This window comes from Balaenoptera acutorostrata, chromosome 20, assembly GCF_949987535.1.
Source record: "Balaenoptera acutorostrata chromosome 20, mBalAcu1.1, whole genome shotgun sequence".
Lineage (NCBI taxonomy): Eukaryota > Metazoa > Chordata > Mammalia > Artiodactyla > Balaenopteridae > Balaenoptera > Balaenoptera acutorostrata.
In genome coordinates this window covers 55,551,027-55,575,254 of record NC_080083.1, presented here as the reverse complement: position 1 = coordinate 55,575,254, position 24,228 = coordinate 55,551,027, and the positions used below count along the sequence as shown (strand labels likewise).

At 46.1% G+C, this 24,228-nt stretch overlaps 1 long non-coding RNA gene across 1 annotated transcript; it reads right to left on the bottom strand.

The window, feature by feature from the left end:
* Positions 1-1,104: 1,104 nt before the first annotated feature.
* LOC114238309 (uncharacterized) lies at positions 1,105-23,391 on the bottom strand. The gene is made up of 3 exons (XR_003623700.2): positions 23,318-23,391; positions 1,805-2,002; positions 1,105-1,382 (listed from the first exon to the last, which is right to left on the bottom strand). It is a non-coding gene; the product is annotated as an uncharacterized LOC114238309 (long non-coding RNA).
* Between the last annotated feature and the right edge of the window lie 837 nt (positions 23,392-24,228).

Sequence of the window (24,228 nt, the reverse complement as noted above, 5' to 3'; positions counted from 1 at the left end):
ACTGTGTGTCAAAGACCTTGAACTCATTAAGGGAGGAAGCAGCAGGATGGCAAAATTGGTTCAGAGAGAATTCAAGAGGCTGGATACATATAGGCACTGAAAGAAATCTGGAATAAGGCAGCTGTGTTACATAGAAAACTGGTTCATGTATAAACTCCAGGGCAGTAAAACTGTAACCTTTGGGATTAGTACTTCTACAGGATAGAAATTATTTGCATCTCTTCCAGACAAAATTCATTTGAATTGTTATTAGACAAGCACCATTTGCATAGCTAACAGTTTTCTACAAGCTGACATCTGCCCTTCAGCGTTGTAAAATACCCTAACACATAGCAAAAAGTAGGTCAAATCAAGGTGCAAATATCTATGAAATGAGATGATCCTCGTGTGGGTCTGGTAGACAAAACCCTCACAGGACACTGAAAGGACAAGCAGCCACCAGTTTAGGATGATTTTTCTTAACATGGGACAGCCGTGGGATACGTTCCCAGTAGACTTGTTGGGTCCAAGGGTATACGCATTTGTAATCTCCATGGATACGGCCATGGAGGCCCCATGGAGTGGTACCAATATGGTGGCTTCCGAGTCTGCTGCTCATTGTGATAACTGCATCCATTGGGATGCTGACGGTTAGGTGTTGCCACGTGGCCTCTGTTGTTTCGGGGAGGGGAGGAGGTAGAGAGTGGGGTGGGGTCCTCTTCCTCCCACTGCTCTCAGCTCTGCCCTTTGGGCAACTCTGCCTCCCACCATCAGCCTGGGCTTACAGAGGAGGCACCGGTGCACCTTCTAGCGATGCTGGCGCGCTCTCCCCAGCACATTCCGCACGCTTTGGTAAACGGTGTGTCCTCTGGGACTTCCCGTGGTGCCTGCTCATCTGGTGGCTTTCTGGCCTTACCTGGTAGATCTCCTTGAACCCACCCACTTCTCTGGCCTTTTGACCCCATGGAATTCGGGCATTCCTACCTCTCTTGGTGTGGGCCATCACCTTCCTATGCTGCTGTGGGCTGTCCTACCAGGGTGTTCGCATCACCTCCAGGGGTCCCTGCCCGGAAGAGTGCTCCCCCGGCCGGCCCCGTGTTCCACCTACTTGGTCAAGCACGTCTGGCACCGGTTCCGTGCGGACTCCTCTGCCTTCTGCAGGAACCAGCCGGCTGCTTCCCAAGCTCCTCTGCAGTGTGGTCTTCTTCCTCTTCCATCAGGCCCAGAGTGTCCCCAGCTGAGCCATGTTGCCGACTTGCCCTGGCCGCCAGGGGGGAGGAGGGAGCAGTTTCTGAAAAGGATGCGTGTTGTTTTGCAGGGGAGAGGCCTCCAGGTGGTCATCAAGCAGGAGGGTGCGACATGGGCCTCTCTGCAGACAACGTAAAGCTGAGAGTTGGAGAAACCTTGAGATTCAAGATTTGGGGGATATCAATCCATAAGTTCCTATCCCACATGTCAGGGTCCCATTCTCCCCAACCAGGACTCTGACCTTGGCGTGGCAGATCTTCCTGGATTAGGAGTTCAGCCTTCTATGGAGTTCTGCTACTCTTGGGGTCAGGTCTTGGGCCAAAACTGGGGTCTCACCCCAAGACATGAGAGCCTCTTATGTTTTTCCCAGGAAGGCCCTCCATCTTTTACACTTGGCCTTTAATTGCCCATTAATCACTCTCAGCTTTACATTATCTTTTCCCAAAGCATTGCCGTCCTCATTTGATAAGTGTTCCCTCCATATTTATCGAATGCCAGATATACCACGCCAGCTGGTGCATTCTCCTCCCCGAAAATGCCAGGTCACCATGGGGAAAATGTTCACAATGTTTGCTACCTGTGTGAAGATCTATGCTCCCCTGACCACTGCTTGGGTCCTCTTTGCCAACCAGATGGTAGATGACCCAGCTCCAAAATCCAACTCCATGTGGTTGTTTTGGACCCATCTGATACTCCAGGCTGGATTCTCAGGGGGGCAGACCCTGAGTCAGAGATTAGCGTCACAAGGTTGATTGGGGTGCTCTTGGAATCATGCCTGTGGAAGGGAAGGGAAGGAAACAGATTGGAAAAAGCTGGGATGTGATGTAGTCTCAACAGAAGCCCCGGCTGACCCCACAGGGATTTGCGAAGATGGGTGACCCCCAGAGCCATCCCAAGGTGGGAGGAGAGGCCCGGACTTTAAATCCCTGTGTTGATTAGTCCTTTGACACGGGTCACGCTGAGAAGGGCGTGTCATCCAAGCAAGGCAGCTGTCTTCAGCCGAGGCAATCCCCAAAAGGAGCTGCCAGCTGAGGGCTGAGTGTCGGTGACTCAGGCCCCCAGTCCTTCCTTGCTGAGTAGGGATCTGGGCAGCTCCAGCACCCACCACACAGGTGCTCAATAAATACTTGTCAAGCAAGCAAAACACAGAAGAGGCCCAGAGGGAGGAGTGAGGATGGGACAGGTCATCAGGGGCAGTCACAGTGACAGCTGCCATGTATTGACACTGGACAGTCCATTTGTACCCGTTGTCTCATTGGATCCTCCGAGACACAGCAGGTTCTCTCATCTGCCCCATTTTACAGATGCAGACACAGTGGTTCAGAGAGGTTAAGTAACTTGCCTGAGGTCACCCAGCTAGGAGGTGCCCATGTGGTGACACCCCTCGTGAGCTGGGTAGCAGCCCCCCTCTAGAGGGGTCACATGCTCTCCAGTTTTCCACAGGTTGCACCATGCCCTACGGTGTTCCCTGACCATTTCCATCACCTGACTGGCTCTGTAGCTGTATGAGTCTGTGAACTCAGATCTGGTGGTTTCTTCGGGCCTTTCTGGTACTAATGTTTTCTATGGCTAAGCATGCCACTTGGGAGGGATTAAGAGATAGCCCTACCAGACTAGTGTCATTCACATCTATAATAATGTTCTGGCTGGCTTACTCCCAAGGTCTGTCCCCAGCCTGTGCAGAGTCTGCCCCTTGGCCCGTTGGGAGCCTGGACTCCCTGACCTTAGAGCCACTCCTCAGAGCTGGGGTGAAAACACATGCTACACAGATTCCAGCCTGCTGTCCCCTGGGAAAGGCAAGAGGCCATCTAAGGAACACCCCGATAGGGACCTGGGTGCCTTGACTAATCCCCATGTGCATTTTCTCCAGCTGAAAGCAGGCCCTAGAGGAACGCAACCCTGGACAGTTTTGTCATGATGGGAGTAGAAGGAACATAAAATATCTCTGGGGAATTGGGCTGCCAAGGACAAGACAGGGTCATTGAGTGAGGGCCCTACAAGCTGGGAGATTGGGACGGGCTACGGAAAGAGTCAGGGTGAACTGTCCATAACCAACGTCCTTCGCACTGGTTCTGAGCCCCTGACCCTGAGTGGTGCCACCCACGGCCTGCCCAGACATCCCCTCCCTGATGCCACGCCAGGGCTCTTGGTGACATCTACTGACTCCTGCTACGTGCAAGGCCCATGCTGGGCACCTCACATCTGCTGACCCAGTGGCAATTCTAGGGTTGGGGCACTGAGGGTCAGGGAAGTTAAGAAGGTGACACATTTGGAAAAAGAATCTAGATGCATCGATGCCTCAGTGATTTCTACCTCACGATGGGGTCCCACCCCAAGGGCCCCCCCCCCGCAATTCATACATCCCCTCACCAGGAGGGCAGGAGGCAGCCCCCTTGTACCAAGTCCTGCAGCATCAAATCTCTGATCCTGTTGCCATAGAAACAGCTTTAGACCTCACCCGTGTCTCCTAGGCTGACTAGGGAGGTACTGGAGGGCATCATCTAGCATTTGCTGGCAAAGTAAGGGAACTGGGGGATCGTGCTAGGCAGAAAGGCAGTGATGGGGGGCGGGGAGGCAGCTTGGTGTAATTTCAGCCTCTCTCCCTGTTCAGGATGGGGAGATACAGCAGCCTCCCACCCCTTAGAGACCCCTCCCTGTCGGGGAGGCTGGGCATCAGGAGGGAGAGGCCCCGAGGCTGACCGCAAGGAGTTCGGCCTCCTGGGATCATCCTCACTCAACCAACAGTCATTCTGCTGCTTCTCTTCGCCAGGGGCTCTTCTGGAGATGTGGGAATGGACGTGTATGACATGGATTCCTGCCCTGGAGGCGCTTACATCCTCGTGGGGGAACCAGACAAGCTACCATAGACACAGCACATGCATAATAAATAGTGCTGGCAGATGTTATGGAAAAAGAAACAGTAGCTCTGTGTACTGGCAATTGGGAGAAGCATGGGTTTGCTTTGAAGTAATAACGCAGCTCCATCTTGGAGGGGGGTATTAAGGTGCCCATAAACAGGGTCCTACTTGCCCATTTCCGGGCTGACATGGGACCCAGAAAGGTGCTTGTTTTGTGCAAAGGCAAGAATTACAGGATTCCAGATGAATCATAGGGTCCAAGAGTGGGTCAGCAGGTCCCCCACCTCACCCCGGCCCCAAATTTCACAGCCCAAAATTCCTAGGCTTGAACATTAAAGGCTTCCTGTGTTGAAACCTCTCCTGTTATCAACTGGACATGTGGGGAGGTTCTGCTCATAGAGCACATCATGGGGTGGTTAGCGGCTCTTGGGAAGCAGGTATAGATCCTGGGTGGGGCAAAGACAAAATTGCTTGGAAATGAGCCGTCCAGCTGACCCTGGGAAGAGGCATTGCCACCCTCACCAGGCCATCGGGATGGAGGGAAGGCAGCAGGATAGAGCAGAAAAGCAGAGGTGAGTCTGCTTCTGATTGGCAAGGACCTGGGATTTTGAATTTCAAAAGTCAGCTTTGAAGGACTTAGGACATAAAGTTGATGGATTGGTGTGAAAAGATGAAGAGCCAGCCACCGTGTCCCACCCACTCCCAAGACAAAATGTATAAAGTACTGTTGCCATGAGATAATAAGGCAAATAACCCAATTTTTTTTAATGGACAAAAGATTTGAACACACACGTCACCGAAAAAGATATGCAGATGGCAAAGAAGCACATGAAGAGCTGCTCACCATCGTTAGCCATCAGGGAAATGCAAGTAAATTAAAACCATCATGAGATAGCACCGCCTGCCTTTCAAAATAACTGTTGGAGAAGATGTGAAGGAACCAGAACGCTCAGATGCTGCTGGTGGGAATGAAAAATGGAACCGCCACTTCGGAAAACACCTGGTTCGTTTCTTAAAAGTGAAACGTACTCCCACCATGTGACCCATCATTCCATTCCCCAATGAAAATGTGTTTACTCAAGAAAGACTTGTGGGATATGATCATCTCAATAGATGCAGAGAAAGCTTTTGACAAAATTCAACACCCATTTATGATAAAAGCCCTGCAGAAAGTAGGCATAGAGGGAACTTTCCTCAACATAATAAAGGCCATATATGACAAACCCACAGCCAACATTGTCCTCAATGGTGAAAAACTGAAACCATTTCCACTAAGATCAGGAACAAGACAAGGTTGCCCACTCTCACCACTATTATTCAACATAGTTCTGGAAGTCCTAGCCACAGCAATCAGAGAAGACAAAGAAATAAAAGGAATCCAAATCGGAAAAGAAGAAGTAAAGCTGTCACTATTTGCAGATGACATGATACTATACATAGAGAATCCTAAAGATGCTACCAGAAAACTCCTAGAGCTAATCAATGAATTTGGTAAAGTAGCAGGATACAAAATTAATGCACAGAAATCTCTTGCATTTCTATACACTAATGACGAAAAATCTGAAAGTGAAATTAAGAAAACACTCCCATTTACCATTGCAACAAAAAGAATAAAATATCTAGGAATAAACCTACCTAAGGAGACAAAAGACCTGTATGCAGAAAATTATAAGACACTGATGAAAGAAATTAAAGATGATACAAATAGATGGAGAGATATACCATGTTCCTGGATTGGAAGAATCAACATTGTGAAAATGTCTCTACTACCCAAAGCAATCTACAGATTCAATGCAATCCCTATCAAACTACCACTGGCATTTTTCACAGAACTAGAACAAAAAATTTCACAATTTGTATGGAAACACAAAAGACCCCGAATAGCCAAAGCAATCTTGAGAACGAAAAATGGAGCTGGGGGAATCAGGCTCCCTGACTTCAGACTATATTACAAAGCTTCAGTAATCAAGACAGTTTGGTATTGGCACAAAAACAGAAATATAGATCAATGGAACAGGATAGAAAGCCCAGAGATAAACCCACACACATATGGTCAACTTATCTTTGATAAAGGAGGCAAGCATATACAGTGGAGAAAAGACAGCCTCTTCAATAAGTGGTGCTGGGAAAATTGGACAGGAACATGTAAAAGTATGAAATTAGAACACTCCCTGACACCATGCACAAAAATAAACTCAAAATGGATTAAAGACCTAAGTGTAAGGGCAGACACTATCAAACTCTTAGAGGAAAACATAGGCAGAACACTCTATGACATACATCACAGCAAGATTCTTTTTGACCCAGCTCCCAGAGAAATGGAAATAAGTACACAAATAAACAAATGGGACCTAATGAAACTGAAAAGCTTTTGCACAGCAAAGGAAACCATAAACAAGACCAAAAGACAACCCTCAGAATGGGAGAAAATATTTGCAAATGAAGCAACTGACAAAGGATTAATCTCCAAGATTTACAAGCAGCTCATGCAGCTCAATAACAAAAAAACGAACAACCCAATCCAAAAATGGGCAGAAGATCTAAATAGACATTTCTCCAAAGAAGATATACAGATGGCCTACAGACACATGAAAGAATGCTCAACATCATTAATCATTAGGGAAATGCAAATCAAAACTACAATGAGATATCATCTCACACCGGTCAGAATGGCCATCATCAAAAAATCTAGAAACAATAAATGCTGGAGAGGGTGTGGAGGAAAGGGAACACTCTTGCACTGTTGGTGGGAATGTAAATTGATACAGCCACTATGGAGAACAGTATGGAGGTTCCTTAAAAAACTACAAATAGAACTACCATACGACCCAGCAATCCCACTACTGGGCATATACCCTGAGAAAACCATAGGTCAAAAAGAGTCATGTACCAAAATGTTCATTGCAGCTCTATTTACAATAGCCAGGACATGGAAGCAACCTAAGTGTCCATCGACAGATGAATGGATAAAGAAGATGTGGCACATGTATACAATGGAATATTACTCAGCCATAAAAAGAAATGAAATGGAGGTATTTGTAATGAGGTGGATGGAGTTAGAGTCTGTCATACAGAGTGAAGTAAGTCAGAAAGAGAAAAACAAATACAGTATGCTAACATATATATATGGAATCTAAGGGAAAAAAAAAAAAAAAAGGCCATGAAGAACCTAGTGGCAAGACGGGAATAAAGACACAGACCTACTAGAGAATGGACTTGAGGATATGGGGAGGGGGTGGGGTGAGATGTGACAGGGTAAGAGAGTGTCATGGACATATATACACTACCAAATGTAAAATAGATAGCTAGTGGGAAGCAGCCGCATAGCACAGGGAGATCAGCTCGGTGCTTTGTGACCACCTAGAGGGGTGGGATGGGGAGGGTGGGAGGGAGGGAGATGCAAGAGGGAAGAGAAATGGGAACATATTGTATATGTATAACAGATTCACTTTGTTATAAAGCAGATGCTAACACACTATTGTAAGGCAATTATACTTCAATAAAGATGTTTGGAAAAAAAAAAAAAAAAAGAAAGACTTGTGGGGCTTCCCTGGTGGCGCAGTGGTTGAGAGTCTGCCTGCCAATGCAGGGGACATGGGTTCGAGCCCTGGTCTGGGAAGATCCCACATGCCGCGGAGCAACTAGGCCCGTGACCCACAACTACTGAGCCTGCGCGTCTGGAGCCTGTGCTCCGCAACAAGAGAGGCTGCGATAGTGAGAGGCCCGCGCACCGCGATGAAGAGTGGCCCCTGCTTGCCACAACTAGAGAAAGCCCTCGCACAGAAATGAAGACCCAACACAGCCAAAAGTAAATAAATAAATTAAAAAAAAAAAATTGGGGCTTCCCTGGTGGCGCAGTGGTTGAGAGTCTGCCTGCCAATGCAGGGGACACGGGTTCAGGCCCTGGTCTGGGAGGATCCCACATGCTGCGGAGCAACTAGGCCCGTGAGCCACAACTACTGAGGCTGCGCGTCTGGAGCCTGTGCTCCGCAACAAGAGAGGCCGCGATAGTGAGAGGCCCGCGCACCGCGATGAAGAGTGGCCCCCGCTTGCTGCAACTAGAGAAAGCCCTCGCACAGAAACGAAGACCCAACATAGCAATCAATCAATCAATCAATCAATCTTAAAAAAAAAAAATACTCTTATTTAAAAAAAAAAAATTAAATTCACAATAAAAGGCCTTAAAAAAAAAAAAAAAAGAAAAAGAAAGACTTGCACAGAAAGTCATAGCAGCTTCATCTGTAATAGCCCTGACACTGAGAATAGAGATGAGGAAATGCCAAGGGGAGCGCCAGGGCTCTGCTAAACCATCACATGGGGTCACCTGGGGTCACAGGCAAAAGGCCACTTCCACAGAGTAGCCAACTGGTTCCTTTGACCTGAGGCTTTAGGGCTCAAAGTCCTTGCAGCTCCTTCCCCGCAGAAGTGCAAAAAGAGCCAAGTTCTCACTACGTCCATGCCCTGTGAACCGCCTGTTGCCCTAGAACATTCAGCTGGACCGTTACTGACAAGCTCCTGTAGCCACCCAGCACTTTCCCTCATGGACACTCTTCCCAGGTCTAAACATGGAAGTCAAAAATCAGTTTTACCAAAAAAGGATAGAATAGATAGGGCTGATGTATCTTGTAATAATTTTTCTTTTACTGTGCCTGAAGTTTCCCTTTCAATAGCAAGCACACCTGGGGCACTGGAAATAGAATTCAACTCACAAGATCCTGACTCACTCCCAGGTTTCAGGTACCCCACCTACTGGCCTGGTGAAGTGGAGCCGGACTCCAAAGATGATTTGTGGTGAGTGGGGGTGACGGCGGAAGATGTTTGCATCTTACCCATGAGACAGCACCCTGGGGCAGGGTCCCCAAGATGACAGACGTCATTCTTCCCCGGTTTCCAAAAACCCTTGCAATTTCACTATATTAACGGCTATATATTTTTGCAGGATTTTCTATTTCTGCTCACGAGATTTTATTGTTTTCCATAAAAGAGAGTTGTTCAATGTATAACAGAATGTGACTTGATGTTTACAGCTGTTTTGTCGATGCTCCAGATGCACTGTGGTTACCTGGAGTCATGGGGTTATTGGAAGGAATGACGTGCAGGGGAACCAGGAATAGCGGAAGCTCCGGGCTGGGGAGAGCTGGAATGGGGCTGCCCACAGGGAACAGAACTGGCTATCGTCATCTTTTTTATTGAAATGCATTCTCGAGGTGAACGGGGGGGGAATCCAGGCATAATTTTTGGCTCAGAAACTATAGAAGTTCTTTAGTTTATTTATTTATTTATTAATTAATTAATTAATTAATTAATTAATTAAAGGGACCGCTATTTATTTATTTATTTATTTTGGCTGTGTTGGGTCTTTGTTTCTGTGCGAGGGCTTTCTCTAGTTGCGGCGAGCGGGGGCCACTCTTCATCGCGGTGCGCGGGCCTCTCACTGTCGCGGCCTCTCTTGTTGCGGAGCACAGGCTCCAGACGTGCAGGCTCAGTAGTGGTGGCACATGGGCTTAGTTGCTCTGTGGCATGTGGGATCTTCCCGGACCAAGGCTCGAACCCATGTCCCCTGCATTGGCAGGCAGATTCTCAACCACTGCGCCACCAGGGAAGCCCCTTTAGTTTATTTTTCCTGCCTGTTCTCTGCCTTCCCGAGATGGACTTGCCTTCTCTTTATAGCCGCCCCAGCAGGGAACAAATCAGTCCTGCCCGTCTGGGACCCAAGGTACTAATGCCCCTGAGGGCTCTGACTCTCCCTTAGTTACCCGGTCACTGCAGGACGGGCCCTCTTTCCCTGCCTCCTCAGCAAGGTCTTGGCTGTTTACGAAAGCCTGCCTGGTGCTTCTTTAACATGAGCTGTTCAAGAAAAAAACCTTTTCTGACCGCTTGGCTGTGAGTACACGTCAAAGTTTACATGCATAAGGGCTGTTCCCTCCCCGACCCAAGTTGAGAATCACCCTCTGAAGGGGGTCTGGCTTCCCCGGCTGCCCTCTGAGCAGTGACTTCTCTCCCAGCTCGGGCTGGCTTCTCCCCTGTGGACACGGGTGGGTGTTTGCTCCAGCCCCTGCAGCCCACCCAGCCCGTGGGTGTGACCACATTCCCTGCTCACCGGGAACACACACCCGTGTATACCATGTGACACGCGTTCTGGGGACCCAGACAGTCTGCTCAGAAGAAGTCCCGCCTGCTGTGTGCTCTCAGGCAGCCTCTGCGTGTCTGGGATTCTTTGCACAGGATGGAGGCCAAACCCTCCTCGTGGGAACCTTCTTTCCTTTCATCCGCCTTCATCCTGAGAGCGGCCCCCCTCCCACTCCTGTGGGCTGATGCCGTCTCTTAGTTCAGGCTGCTGTAACCAATTACCATAGACTGAGGGGATTCTCAACAACAGACATGCGTTTCGCATGGTTCTGGAGGCTGCAACTCAGAGACCAGGTGCCCGTCTACTCTCCTACAAACTGTGGCTCCTTTCTTTCCTTGTCTTACTTCTCTTTCTTGGAAGGGACTGGAGCTTTGGCTGAGGTCCTCAAGAGCCTCCAGAAGTGTGCCCTGTGTCTGCGTTTCCTGCTGTCACTGTAACAAATGACCACAGACTGAGTGGGTTAACACAGCAGGTGTTTATCCTCTGACGGTTCTGTGGGTTAGAAGTCCAACGTGGGTCTTACTGGACTCGATCGGGTGTCAGCGGGGCTGAGTTCCTTCTGGAGGCTCTGGGGTGGGGGGCAGTCTGTGTCTTTCCCTTTTCCAGCTTCTAGAGGCCACTCGCATCCCTTGGCTCGCGGCTCCCCCTCCTCCACCACCAAAGCCAGCAATGGCCAATCGAGTCCTTCTCTCTGCTTCCAATTTCAGCCTCTCTCTTCCTCATTTTAAGAGCCCTGTGGGGGACTCTTAAAAGTGGTTAAGAATCCGCCTGCCAATGCAGGGGACACGGGTTCGAGCCCTGGTCCGGGAAGATCCCACATGCCGTGGAGCAACTAAGCCCGTGCGCCACAACTACTGAGCCCACGCGCCACAACTACTGAAGCCCGTGTGCCTAGAGCCCATGCTCCACAACAAGAGAAGCCACCGCAATGAGAAGCCCACGCACCGCAATGAAGAGTAGCCTCTGCTCGCCGCAACTAGAGAAAGCCCGCACGCAGCAACGGAGACCTAACACAGCCGAAAATAAATAAATAAAATAAATAAATTAAAAAAAAAAAAAGAAAGAAAAGAGCCCTGTGATTAGGTTAGGCCCACCTGCATAATCCACAATAATCTCCCCATCTCAAGGTCTTCAATCACATCTGCAAAGTCTTCTTTGTCATGTGAAGGGAAAACTTTTTTTCTCTTCTCTCTCAATGCTTCTGATACCAGATGTGTGTGTGGAGCGGGCAGGTGTTTTCCACGTCAAGAAATCCTCCAGTCCTCAGCAGACACCAGCTGGCTGTCCTATAACTCAACTCAGTTCTGACGCTATCTATCTGGAGACAGCCTCCGACCCCACGGGTTAAGGGCTCAGTCCCACTGGACTCCCCGCAACACACAGATTGTCACCAGTACTTCTGACCTACTGGCTATAAATCAGGATTCCCACCACCACTCCTCAGGTTTGATCATTTGCTAGAACGGCTCACAAAGCTCAGGGAAACATTTACTGACGTTTACCAGTTGATTATAAAGGATACAGATGAACGGCCAGATGAGGAAGTCCCCACAGGGCCAGGGCCAGAAGTGACCTGAGAGCAGGAGCTTCTGTCCCTGTGGGATGAGCCAACCTCACCAACCGGAAGCTCATCAAATCTCCTTCAAGAGTTTTCACTGAGCTGCATCTCCAGGCCCTCTCCTTCCCTGGAGGCCAGTGGGTGGGGCTAAAAGTTCCAACTCTCCAATCACTTGGTCTTTCTGGAGGCCAGCCCCATCCAGAAGCCATCTTGGGGGAGGGCACCCTAAGTCACCTCATCAGCATAAACTCAGGTGAGATCAAAAAGTGCTTCTTATGGGGGGGGGGGAGGGATAAATTAGGAATTTGGGGTTAACAGATACACACTACTATACATAAAATAGATAAACAGCAAGGACCTACTGTAGAGCACAGGGAACTATATTCAAGATCTTGTAATAACCTATAATGGAAAAGAATCTGAAAAAGAATATATATATATATATCTGAATCTGCTGTACACCTGAAACATTGTAAATCAGCTGTATTTCAATTTTAAAAAAGGGAGGGCTCCTTATGAATGACAGAGGACACTCCTGACACTCAGGAAATTCCAAGGGTCTTAGGAGCTCTGTGCCTAGGACCTGGGACAAAAAACGAACTATATATTTTATTATTCCACACCATGTAAGGTAATATATTCACAGGCTCCCTGGATTAGGATGTGGACGACTCTGAGAGCCATTATTCTGCTGAGGACACTCTGTGACCGGCTCTCAGGCCTCCCCTGAATTGGGAGTGAAATCTGATTCAAATGTTGAGTGCAGTGTTGCTGGTATAGTGGTGAGCATAGCTGCCTTGCAAATTTTGTGGGTTCTGTGGATGGAGGGCATGCCCGCGCACCCCCAGTCCTGCTGGAAGGCTGAGCCCCGAGCTCCAGGACCTAGGATGGGGAGGGCTAGAGAGGTGAAGGCCATTTGGGTACAATGATCACAGTCCTGCATCAGGACCAGCAGAGGTGGGGTCCTTCCCAGCCTTCCTCAGCAGTTTCCCTTTTTGCTTTGCCTCATCCTCAGATAAAAGGAAACTCAGCACAAGTTCTGCCCGACTGTGAAGGCAGCTCATGATACCAGGAAATCCCTCCCATCCCACCCTACTCCCAGCCCTTGCCTTGAGAAGCTGTTTCTCCCAATTTGTTCTTTGGGGTGGTGGATGTTTATTTGTTCAAATGCACAGCCTACACTTCTGCACCACCTCCCAGGAGAGCTGGACGGGGATGCATCATGCAAACATATTAGGAAAGAACTGGGAGGAGAGACATCGCCATCCAGGGCCCCCAGAGGTCTTAGGCAATTTTCTTATCCTGTGCTTGCGCTAACCCTGTGGGTCCATTTCTCCCTCACCTGGAGATGATGGAGAAGAACTCAGGAGACAATGGTCATTTCAAGCTCAGACTTCCTGCTGAGGGTCAGCGACTTCCTCATTGTTCCTCTGCAAATTAATAGAGTGGCCCACCCCCAGTCACTATAGCAACCGCCCTCCTCCCCGCCACCACCCCCCAGGGCTTTTGTCACTGAGAAATGGAATTCATTGGACCTGCCATTCAGTGCACTCTTCTCCAGACAAAGAGATGGAAGAAAGAAATTACCAGAAGTCCAGCACCTCCAAACGGGTCTTTGTTTCCAGGAGAATAGTTCAATTGGCTGATGAGAGACCCAGAAACCACTGCAGAAAAGGACATCTATTAATTAAGGAGTGTTCGGGAAGTTGCCCTGGCCACCGTGGGAGAACGTGCTTTGCAGATCCCCTGGCACCGAAATTAACCCAAAGCCCTCCTGAAATTTCAAAGACAATGGGGTGTTATTCTTCTCCTGCTCTCCCACTATCTTGAGTTTGACTCCAATATTCCCACTTCATATTGCCTTAACCGGGTTCCCATCTCTTTGAGGGAGGGTGTGTGCAGAACAAATGCAGCTCAAAAGCAGAAATCCAGGAGCCTCAAACCGCTGGCCGCCTTGCGGGGCTCACGGAGGCTCCTGCAGGCAGGCAGGCAGGATGGTAAGTGAGCTTTGCCAGTTTATAATAACACTCCAGGACCCGGTTGTGAAGAAAAGTTTCCTCTCCTGGCTTCTGTGGATTCCTTAAACGTTCCCTGCCTGTCTCTGGGGTACCTGTGACCCCAGGTGTGCTCGTCAAATTCTGAATGGCCCCATGTGACTCCTTCCTCTGACTGAACAGCCATCAGGAGCCCCTGCGGCATCCTGCTGGGCACCGCCCCTAACCCCATGAGACGGCCCCGTTGGACAGGCCCCCGCGTGGCCCCTGGCAGATTCTCTCTCTGGTCCACAAAGAGCATCTCATCTCCTTGCTCGCACTGAAACACCTGGGCCTGGGGGCTGTCCTTTCATCTCCCAAGCCCTCTCCTGGCTCTGCCATCTGAACAGCCGAAGCCCATTTCCCTGCTGTGTTGTCTCTGGGGGTGCAGACCCCGCCCCTATTCATGCAAGCTTCTTCGGGCTGGGCTGGGTGTCTGTCCTTTGCATCTCTCAACTGTAGGGGACACATTTCAAGGCTCTCTTAGGGGCCGTAAGAGAGACCATGCAGCCCACAGTCTAAAATATTTACTACGGGGCCCTTTACAGAAGAAGTTTGTCAACCTCTGAGATGGAGGATTAGATCCCCCTGCTTTCTGAACTCAGGGGTGTCCAGGTGATCTGCTCCAACCAATGAAATGTCAGCAGAGTGACTAGGTCACTTTTGTGCGGAAGCTTTGAGAACCAGCTCATACTTTGTGCCTTGCTTTCTTTTGCTTCCAGGAAAACCTCCAGTGGTCTGGGTAGAAGCTGCTCCGTCAGCCTGGGTCCTGGAGTGAAGATATAACTTGTATCAGTTTCTTATGGTTGCTGTAACAAAGTACCAACAACTTGAAACAACAGAAAAAGGATTCTCTCAGGGTTCTGGAGGGCAAAGGTCAGAAATCATGGTGTCATAGGACTGTGCTCCGTCCCAAGCCTGTAGGGGAGAATTTGCCCTGGCCCCCTCCGGCTTCTGGCGGCCGCCAGTGTTCCTGGACTTGTGGCTACGTCACTCCAACCTCTGCCTCTGTCATCACTGGGGGCAGGGCCATAGATGACCCACACTATTCTCAGGGAGCCCCTGAGACTCGGGGCTTGTTTGCCTTTGCACCACTGGACCACGTGGCGTGTGCTGAGTGATGCTAAACATTAGGTGACACCAGGCGAGGAGGTCATGGGCCTCGAAACATGGACGGCAGGTGTGGCCAGCGACCAGGCCAATTTGGACAATGATGGGAGGCACACCCTGCCGAGTGTCAGGCTTTTAGAAAGCTTTGCTTCGTAATATCTGAAACTACTTAATTTTCTTCCATCTGTGTTCTTTTATTTTTTTCAAGTGCATCCATTACAATGTTAAGAATTGAAAGTAAGCTATTGGTTGGGGCTCTCTGGGACAAAGTAGAGAACTTTTGACATGGTTTTGGGACATGGACCCCCCCTCCCCTGGTCCCTGCCCAGACAGTAACCCCTCATGCTGGCAGTTCCAGCTCTGACCAGAAACCTGCTGCCAGCCTGTTTTATCTTTGCTTGCGACCTGGCTGGAGACCAAAAGTGTTGCACCAGGAAGACTGCAGATTGTCTGAATTTACGTATAGATTTCCCTGGGCAGGTAGGTTCCAGCTTTTTCCCTGGGAGAGGAGTTTGTTCTCCATTTTCTGATTACTCAGAGGTCGGGTTGATGGTGCAGCCTTTTGTGGAAAGGTTTTGGGGGGTGGCGTGGGGTGGGAATTTAACAGTGGAAGTTGGTGATCTTGGAGCGGGGCTGGCCAGTCAGATGCACGGACTGGGATTCTTTTCAGAAGTCTGTGCCGCAGAGTCAAAACATTCCTTGCAAGGAGCAGGGAAGAAAACGAACCTCCACCTCCTTCCCTTTCATGTTCCAGAGTCACCACCTGGAAGACAAGCTTCCTCTACACGACTTCCCTCCAGTGTCTTACCTCTTCCATCCTCCAGCTAATTTTACATCCCTCTTCCAAGGCTGGGCTGGTCAGCTTAATGAACTTCACTGATTTGCCCCCAGATGAATAATGGACCATTAGCTGTCATTTAACGACCATATTTCTTCCTCCTGGTGAGGGCTCAGTATCTCTCCCATGAAATATGGCTTGAAGAGCCTCCATCCCAGACTTGAAGTTCCAAGCAATTACTCAGCAGTGATTCTGGAGCTTCGGCCGCTTGATGACAGCTGCCCCTTCTGTCTCCTCTGCTTGATTGGAGATCAGAAATGAGCAGGCTTCTATTTTACGAGAGATTGATGCCTCTTCCCCAGCGTTTTTTTGGCTCTCTGTGAAGCTTTCCCTCCAGTGTCCTCTTTCCGTCCTGCATTCTAGAGCCTCGGGTCTCAGGGCGCTCAAGGGCTGAGATGGTCTGCAGGCTGGACCTCTGCTAGACGGAGCAGACCTGGCCGGACCATGGCCCTGACCTAGGGCAACCATGGGGTTAATTCCCATGAGGTCATGTTACCATTGAAAAGATAATAGAGTGAGACACAGGACATCTACTCTGGAGGACTCTTTCCAACCACCCTACCGAGTTGCCTATTTAAATAGGCCCATCCCTGACCCCAAACCAGGTCTCCCCAAATCCATCCCTGTAGAGACTGGCCCTGTGGTCACTCAGGTCATGCATCCCTCCATTATCATTTATCCTCCTCTCCCTTGCTGGTCCATGTCCCTCCCCCCTGCCTCCTCTATCTAAGGGCCTTTGGAAACATGTCTGTGTCTATGTTAAAAGCAGGTGGAGGGCAGGTGAATGGAAGGAGAGAAGGGCTTCTAGCAACATGGCAGACCAAGTGGATGGGGGCTTTTCTCTCCTCTATTCTAGCACAAGGATAAGCAGAACAGAATATAATGCCACTACCAAAAGGTTTTTTAAATGAGTATTCATACTCAAAAGAGAGAGAGAAAAATTCCCAGGGTGGAAAATAGATCATTAAAGGCTGGGGCAGGATAGCAGAGGCTGACCCCAACACTCCCCAGGTTTTGGGATGGGGGCTGAGGTTCTAATGTGTCAAGAAGAGGTGACGTTTGGAGCTTACTTGAGGTGATGTAGCTGGAATGGAAGCCCAGTTTGAAGCCTAGAGTCTTTAAGAGCTGTCCATTACTGCCCTGAAGCTGGTGCGAAGGGGGCTAGAAAAACTCCACCTATTGGGCCAGTTACTTAGGGACCTGGATAGAAAAAAAAAAAAAATCCACCTGTCTGAAATCAAAACCCCAGGCCTCTGCCAAAAATGGGGGAAAGTTATAATTTTATGAAATCCGAGAAGTGGAGGAAAGCTAAGTCATGAGAATAACATAAAAACTGGTCCAGAACCATTTAAACACTTGCACCCTGGCAGAAGCAAATATGAAACTTCTCTTCAAGGACAATTTCACAACCCAGAGCATACTGGACTCCTACCAGGCAGGGGCAAACACTCTTAATATGGACCCACAATAGAAAAATTACAAAACTTGTATGTAAACAAACCACCATAAAAAAGAGACATTAGAAATAATAAAAGGAGGGCTTCCCTAGTGGCACAGAGGTTAAGAATCTGCCTGCCAATGCAGGGGACACGGGTTCAATCCCTGGTCCGGGCAGATCCCACATGCCGTGGCGCAACTAAGCCCATGAGCCACAACTACTGAGCCTGTGTGCAACAACTACTGAAGCCCGCGTGCCTAGAGCCTGTGCTCTGCAACAAGAGAAGCCACTGCAATGAGAAGCCCGCGCACCGCAATGAAGAGTAGCCCCACCCCACCGCTCCTAGCAACTAGAGAAAGCCCGCGTGCAGCAACGAAGACCCAATGCAGCCAAAAAAGGAAAAATAAAATAAAAATAAAGTAAAAAAAAAAAAAAAGAAATAATAAAAGGAGAATTAACTCCCCTATAACTAAACTTAATAGAACATCTGAACATCTGAAATACATTTAAAGTATATTTTAAATGACATGGGAAGTAAAAGAAGGAATCAGAGCCATAAAGAAAGAATAGGACATTTTGAAAAGAGAATAAGCAGACATGAAAAAAATCAAACAGACCTAAATTTTTTAAAAAATTCATTGACAGTATAAATTAAATTTGTGAGATTAATAGCAAAGTTTACAATGCTAAAGAAAGAATTAGAGAAGTAGAAGATAAATAGAAATCATCCCAAATGCAATACAAGATATAAAGAGATCAAAAATATGAAAACACAATACATAAATGTGGAAGATGGAACAAGTATGTTGAAGACACATCTTATAGATGGTCTAGAAGAAGAGAATAAAGACAATGGGGGGAGGGAAATTTAAAATGAAAAAATTATAGGGTTTTTCCATATTGAGAGAATGAGTCATCAGAGTGAAGAGTCACATTATTCAAACAAGACATATAAAAATAAATAGGCATCTAGACACATGGTGGAGAAACAAGAGAGCATCAAAGATATAGCGATCTCAAAAGCAACCAAAGAGATAAGACTCACTACCTAAAAGGAAATGACAATTTGATCAACAGAATTCTCAGCATCAACAATAGACGTCAGAAGACAAAGCTGTGTTTGCAAAGTAGTGAGAGAATGTATCTGTTAACTAGAATTATATGCCCAGCTAAACTATCATCCAAAAGTAAGGATTGTAATAGAGACTTTTTCAGACAGAGACAAAAAGAGTTTGTTATTCATGGATCCTCACTGAATGAACTACTAAGAGGTTTGGAGTGGAAATTAAATCCAGAATGATTTAAATGATAATCAACCCAATGTGCATTGACTATAATTAACCATAATATTAATAAAAATAATGATGAATCAAGGGGGTTAAAAACAAACTGAAACTAAAATGCTAGCTGAGAATAACATGCAAGATAGGAGGGAAAAATTAGGGTAGAGACATGATAAATAAGATAACAGATGTAAATCCAAATATACCCATAATTACAATAGTAGTAAATGTATTGCACTTACCTGTTAATTGACTCAGACTAACCGGATGAAAAAAATCCAGACTAACTGGATTGGATGAAAAAAAATCTACCTGTACAAAATGTTTTAAGATACAACTGACCCCAAACAACACAGAAAGGTTGAAAACAAATAAAGGTTGAAAAAAATATGTATACAAAAGAAAGCTGGTATAGGAGTACTACTGCCACACAAAGGAGTCATTAAGACAGAAAGCAAGTCTTTACTCAATAATGAAAGACATAATTCTTCAAGAAAATATGCCACACCTGAGCCTCTGTGCCTCTAGCTATTTAGTGTCAAATATAGAAAGGAAAACTGGAATTCCCTGGTGGTCCAGTGGTTAGGACTTGGCGCTTTCATTGTCGTGGCCCCGGGTTCAATCCCTGATCGGGGAACTAAGATCCTGCAAGCCACTCGGCGTGGTAAAAAAAAACTTCAGGAGAAACCCATCACAGTGGAAAATTTTAACATATCTCTGTCAGAAAAATTATAGCTTAATTAGTAAGACTATAGAAGATCTGAACCACATAATTAATAAAAGCTTGATCTAGACATACACAGGAACTAAATATTCTTTTCAAACATGCATCTGACACTTAACAAATTTAATCAGATATTAGGCTCAAAAAGGAAGTTTGAACAAATACCAGAGAATTGATATCATCTAGATCACTTCCTGACACTAAATAAAGAAATGAGAAATCACAAGTGTTTGGAAACTGAAAAGCATACTTCTAAATCATTCAAAAGATAAAGCATAATAAAAAGTATCAAATATTTAGAACTGAATGTCAATGAAAGGACTACATTTCCAAACAGGGGAGATAGCTGAAGCAGTAATGAGTAATCTTAAAAACTCGGTAACGAGTAAGAGTGAAAATTAATTAAGCATTCAACAGAAGAAATTAAAATACCAGAGAAATTTTTAAAAGAATGGGAGGAAGGAAATAATAAAGATAACTACAGAAATCAGTGAAATAAAATCTGCAAAAGAAATAATTAACCAATGCGAAATTGATTCTTCAAGAAGACAAAGTAGATAAACTCTTAGAAGTAAAGATCACGAAAGAAAAAAAGGGAAATCACGAATGAATATTATCAGGAATGCAAAGGAAGACATAACTACACAGTAGAGTTCTTTAGAAAAATAAAGAGAGCATTCCCTAGTGCAACTTTATGTCAAAATGTTTAAAAACAGATGAAACAGACAAACGCATAGAAAAAGTAGAAATAATCAAAACTATCTCAAAAAGTAATAGAAACCCTGTAAGCATTAAGACTATTAAACCAATAGTCACAAATCTATTTGCAAAAAAAATAAAGCACCAAACTGGACAGTACTACCAAGTAAGTTTTGTACTTGTAAGTTTTGTATAGTAACACCAAGACAAGTTTTACCAAACCTTCAAGGAGCATTTAACCCTTATCAGATATAAATTGTTCCATAGAAATTTCCTGGGATGGGAGCAGGAGGAACAGACCCCCCCACAACTCCTTTTATAAGGGTAGCAGAACTTTGATCCCAAAAGTAGACAAGAACAGTACCTACAAGAAAAATAGGAACACAGATGCACAAATCCTGTATCAAAATTAGCAAACCAAATCCAGCAATCTATATATAAATACTTTATCACGAGCACAGAGTCTTTAACTCGGGAATATAAAGACAACTTAACACTAAAATATCTGTTAAAGTCATTCACCACATTAAAAGATTAAAGGAGGGCTTCCCTGGTGGTGCAGTGGTTAAGAATCCGCCTGCCAATGCAGGGGACACAGGTTCGAGCCCTGGTCCAGGAAGATCCCACATGCCGCGGAGCAACTAAGCCCGTGTGCCACAACTACTGAGCCTGCGCTCTAGAGCCCGCGAGCCACAACTACTGAGCCTGCGTGCCACAACTACTGAAGCCCGCGCGCCTAGAGCCCGTGCTCCGCAACAAGAGAAGCCACCACAATGAGAAGCCCGCGCACTGCAGGGAAGAGTAGCCACACTGCAGGGAAGAGTAGCCCCCGCTCGTTGCAACTAGAGAAAGCCTGTGCACAGCAACGAAGACCCAAAGCGGCCAAAAATAAATAAATAAATAAATAAATTTATTTAAAAAAAAAAGATTAAAGGAGAAAGTCCATATATAATCATCTTCTTAGACGCAGGGAAGGCATTCAGTAAAATGTAATATACACTCATAATTCTTTAAAGAAAATTCTCAGCAAACAGAATAGATGGAAGTTTTCTTAAACCAATAAGAAACATCTACCAAAAAAGCATCATACTCAATGGTAAAACATTAGAATTATTTTCTCCAAAGCCAAGAACAAGGTAAGGTTGCCTGCTCCACCATTTCGATTCAGTATTTTACCAGGATCTTCAGCTAAGTTAATAAATAAGAAAAATATTATTACTTGAGATAAATATTTGCCTGCACTTAATTGATATCCATGCAAATTGATAGTGACTTAAGCAAAATGGGTATTTCTTCCTCACATGAGTATCTGGATGTGGTCCAGGGCTGATGTTTGTGGTTCATGAGGTTGTCCAGGAACCCAGACTCCATCTATCTTGTTGTTTTACCATCCCTAGCACAGTGTCTTCACCCCAAGGTCCACCACACCTGCCACCATGTCCACGTGTAAAAGTCCAACAATCACCAAGACAATGTTGAAGCAGAAGGATAAGAGATTTGTCGTTTCAGATGTAAATACTTACTATAAAGTGATATGTAGAAATAAAACAGCGTAGGGAGGGTGGGAGGGAGATGCAAGAGGGAGGGGATATGGGGATATATGTATACGTATAGCTGATTCACTTTGTTATACAGCAGCAACTAACACAACAATGTAAAGCAATTATACTCCAATAAAGATGTTAAAAAAAAAAAGAAAACAGTGTGGTTTGGATCTAAGACAAATAAACCAATGAGATAGAATAGGGAAACCAGAAGCTGATGATCAGTTTGTGGAAATTTGGCAAATGACAGCGGTATCGGTACAAGTCAGTGTTGGGAAGACTGAGTCATATAATAAATGGTATTAGGACACCTGGCTATCCGTAAAGAAAAACATAAAATTTGTGATTACCATATGCTATGCATGAAAATCAATTCCAGATGAATTAAAGTCCTAGATGTGAAAAAGAAAACTTTAAATCTTTTAGGAGAAAATATAGAACATCTTTTCTTTTTTAACATAGAGAAGAGCTTCTTAGGATCCAAAAAGCACAAGTTATACAGAATAAGATAATTATATTTGACTGCAGTAAAAATGAAAGCTTCTAAACTAAAAAGACGATGTAACAAAGTAAAAAGACAAGTTCCATTCTGGGAGATGTTTTAAAACCACCATATTGCTCAATAAATACTGGACGGATGGATGTATGGATGGAGGGACGGACGGATGGATGAAAGGATGAGTGGGTGAAAAGAGAAGTAATCGTTTATTAGTTCTTCTGCCTATTCTGGAAATGGGTAAGAAGCCTGAATGTTTGTTACTGTTTAAAATAGAGTGTAGGGCTTCCCTGGTGGCACAGTGGTTAAGAATCCGCCTGCCAATGCAGGGGACAGGGGTTCGAGCCCTGGTCCGGGAAGATCCCATATGCCGCAGAGCAACTAAGCCCGTGCTCCACAACTACTGAGCCTGCGCTCTAGAGCCCGCGAGCCACAACTACTGAACCTGTGTGCCACAACTACTGAAGCCCACGCATGTAGAGCCTGTGCTCCGCAACAGGAGAAGTCACCGCCCGTGCACCGCAACTAAGAGTAGCCCCCAATCACCGCAACCAGAGGAAGCCTGCGTGCAGCAACGAAGACCCAACGCAGCCAAAAGTAAATAAAAATAAAATAAATAAAAATAAAATAGAGTGTAATTTCATTGCAGCACTATTTACAATAGCCAGAACATGGAAGCAACCTAAATGTCCATCAACAGAGGAATGGATAAAGAAGATGTGGTACATATATGCAGTGGGATATTATCCATAAAAAAGAACAAAATAATGCCATTTGCAGCAACATGAATGGACTTAGAGATTGTCATACTGAGTGAAGTAAGTCTGAGAAAGACAAATACCATATGATATCGCTTATATGTAAAATCTAAAAAAGGGGTACAAATGAACTTATTTACAAAGCAGAAACAGAGTCACAGATGTAGAAAACAAACTTATGGTTACTGGAGGTAAGAGGGGGAGGGATAAATTGGGAGATTGGGATTGACATATACACACTACTGTATAGAAAATAGATAATTAATAAGGACCTACTGTATAGCCCAGGGAACTCTCAGTACTCTGTAATGGCCTATACAGGAAAAGAATCTAAAAAAGAGTGGATATATGTATATGTATAACTGATTCACTTTGCTGTACACCTGAAACCAATACAACATTGTAAATAAACTATACTCCAATAAAAATTTTAAAAAAAGAAATAATAATCATCCTTCAAGTAAACCTCTGAGGGCTGATCTTGGACTGTGAAAAAATAAAAATTAAAAATAAAATTAAAAAATTAAACAAATAAAAGAGTGTATTAATAGAAAATCTGAGGTATGGTAAGGACAAGAGATCAGGAGATGACTGACACTGAAAAGATAGTTAATTACTCACGGTTCCCAAGAGAGGGGTACACAGCATTCCCCAGCAGTCACGTGGGGAAGCAGCAGGGTCAGTCAGGAGGCAGATCCAGAGGAGGGAACTGTGAACAAGAGTCTTTATTGTGGTTTCCACGGAGAGGAGGGGGCGAGGCAGGGTGAGCAGGCTTAGGATTGGCTACTCTGAGTAATTTCAGCTGGGCCTGGGGCATAGGGGCTGGCGCTGGGGTGATTAGGGCCAGGAGTGTTGAGAGCCTGATAAGGAAGGTGGTTGGGCTGTGGACTCTTGGACTGGTTTGTTTGAATTGGAAAAGCGTGGCCCTCAGGGAGGAGGACTCCCTCTGATTTGGGGGGAGGTGCAGGGTGGAGAGTAAGAAACGGGGTGGGGTGGAAACAGGTGAGGGAGCAGGAGCCCAAGGTAACGTGACCCGGGCATATTGTTGAGTTGTCCAGAACAAGATGGGTCCAGCATATGCATGTGAAGACACCGAGTTTACAGAAACTAGAAACATGGTTAATACAGTTACACGCTGGTAGCTGCTCCCGTCCCCGAATTTTCTTTATTGCCCTGCTCTGAATTTTCTTTCCTGCTAAACAGCTGCTCAGTCTGGAGCTGCAGGAGGAAAGGATGAAATTAAAGTGCCAAAATTAAGAATTTATTCTTGTGTGTACCTTATTGTTGGCACCTGGCACACAAGGCCCAGCAGAGTACAGGTTTATTACCTTCACCTGCTTTGTCTGAAAAGAAAAGACCCTCCCCATCTGCCGAAGGAAGGGACACACAGCTGCCCCTTCTATTTGGATCTGCTCCATTTCTTGCCCACACGCCCACCCCAGTTTGCTCCCCAAATATTTTCCCGCCAAGCTCTCTACATAAGCAAAGACACATTTCATTTGCATGCATGAAAATCTACCCTAGACTAAACT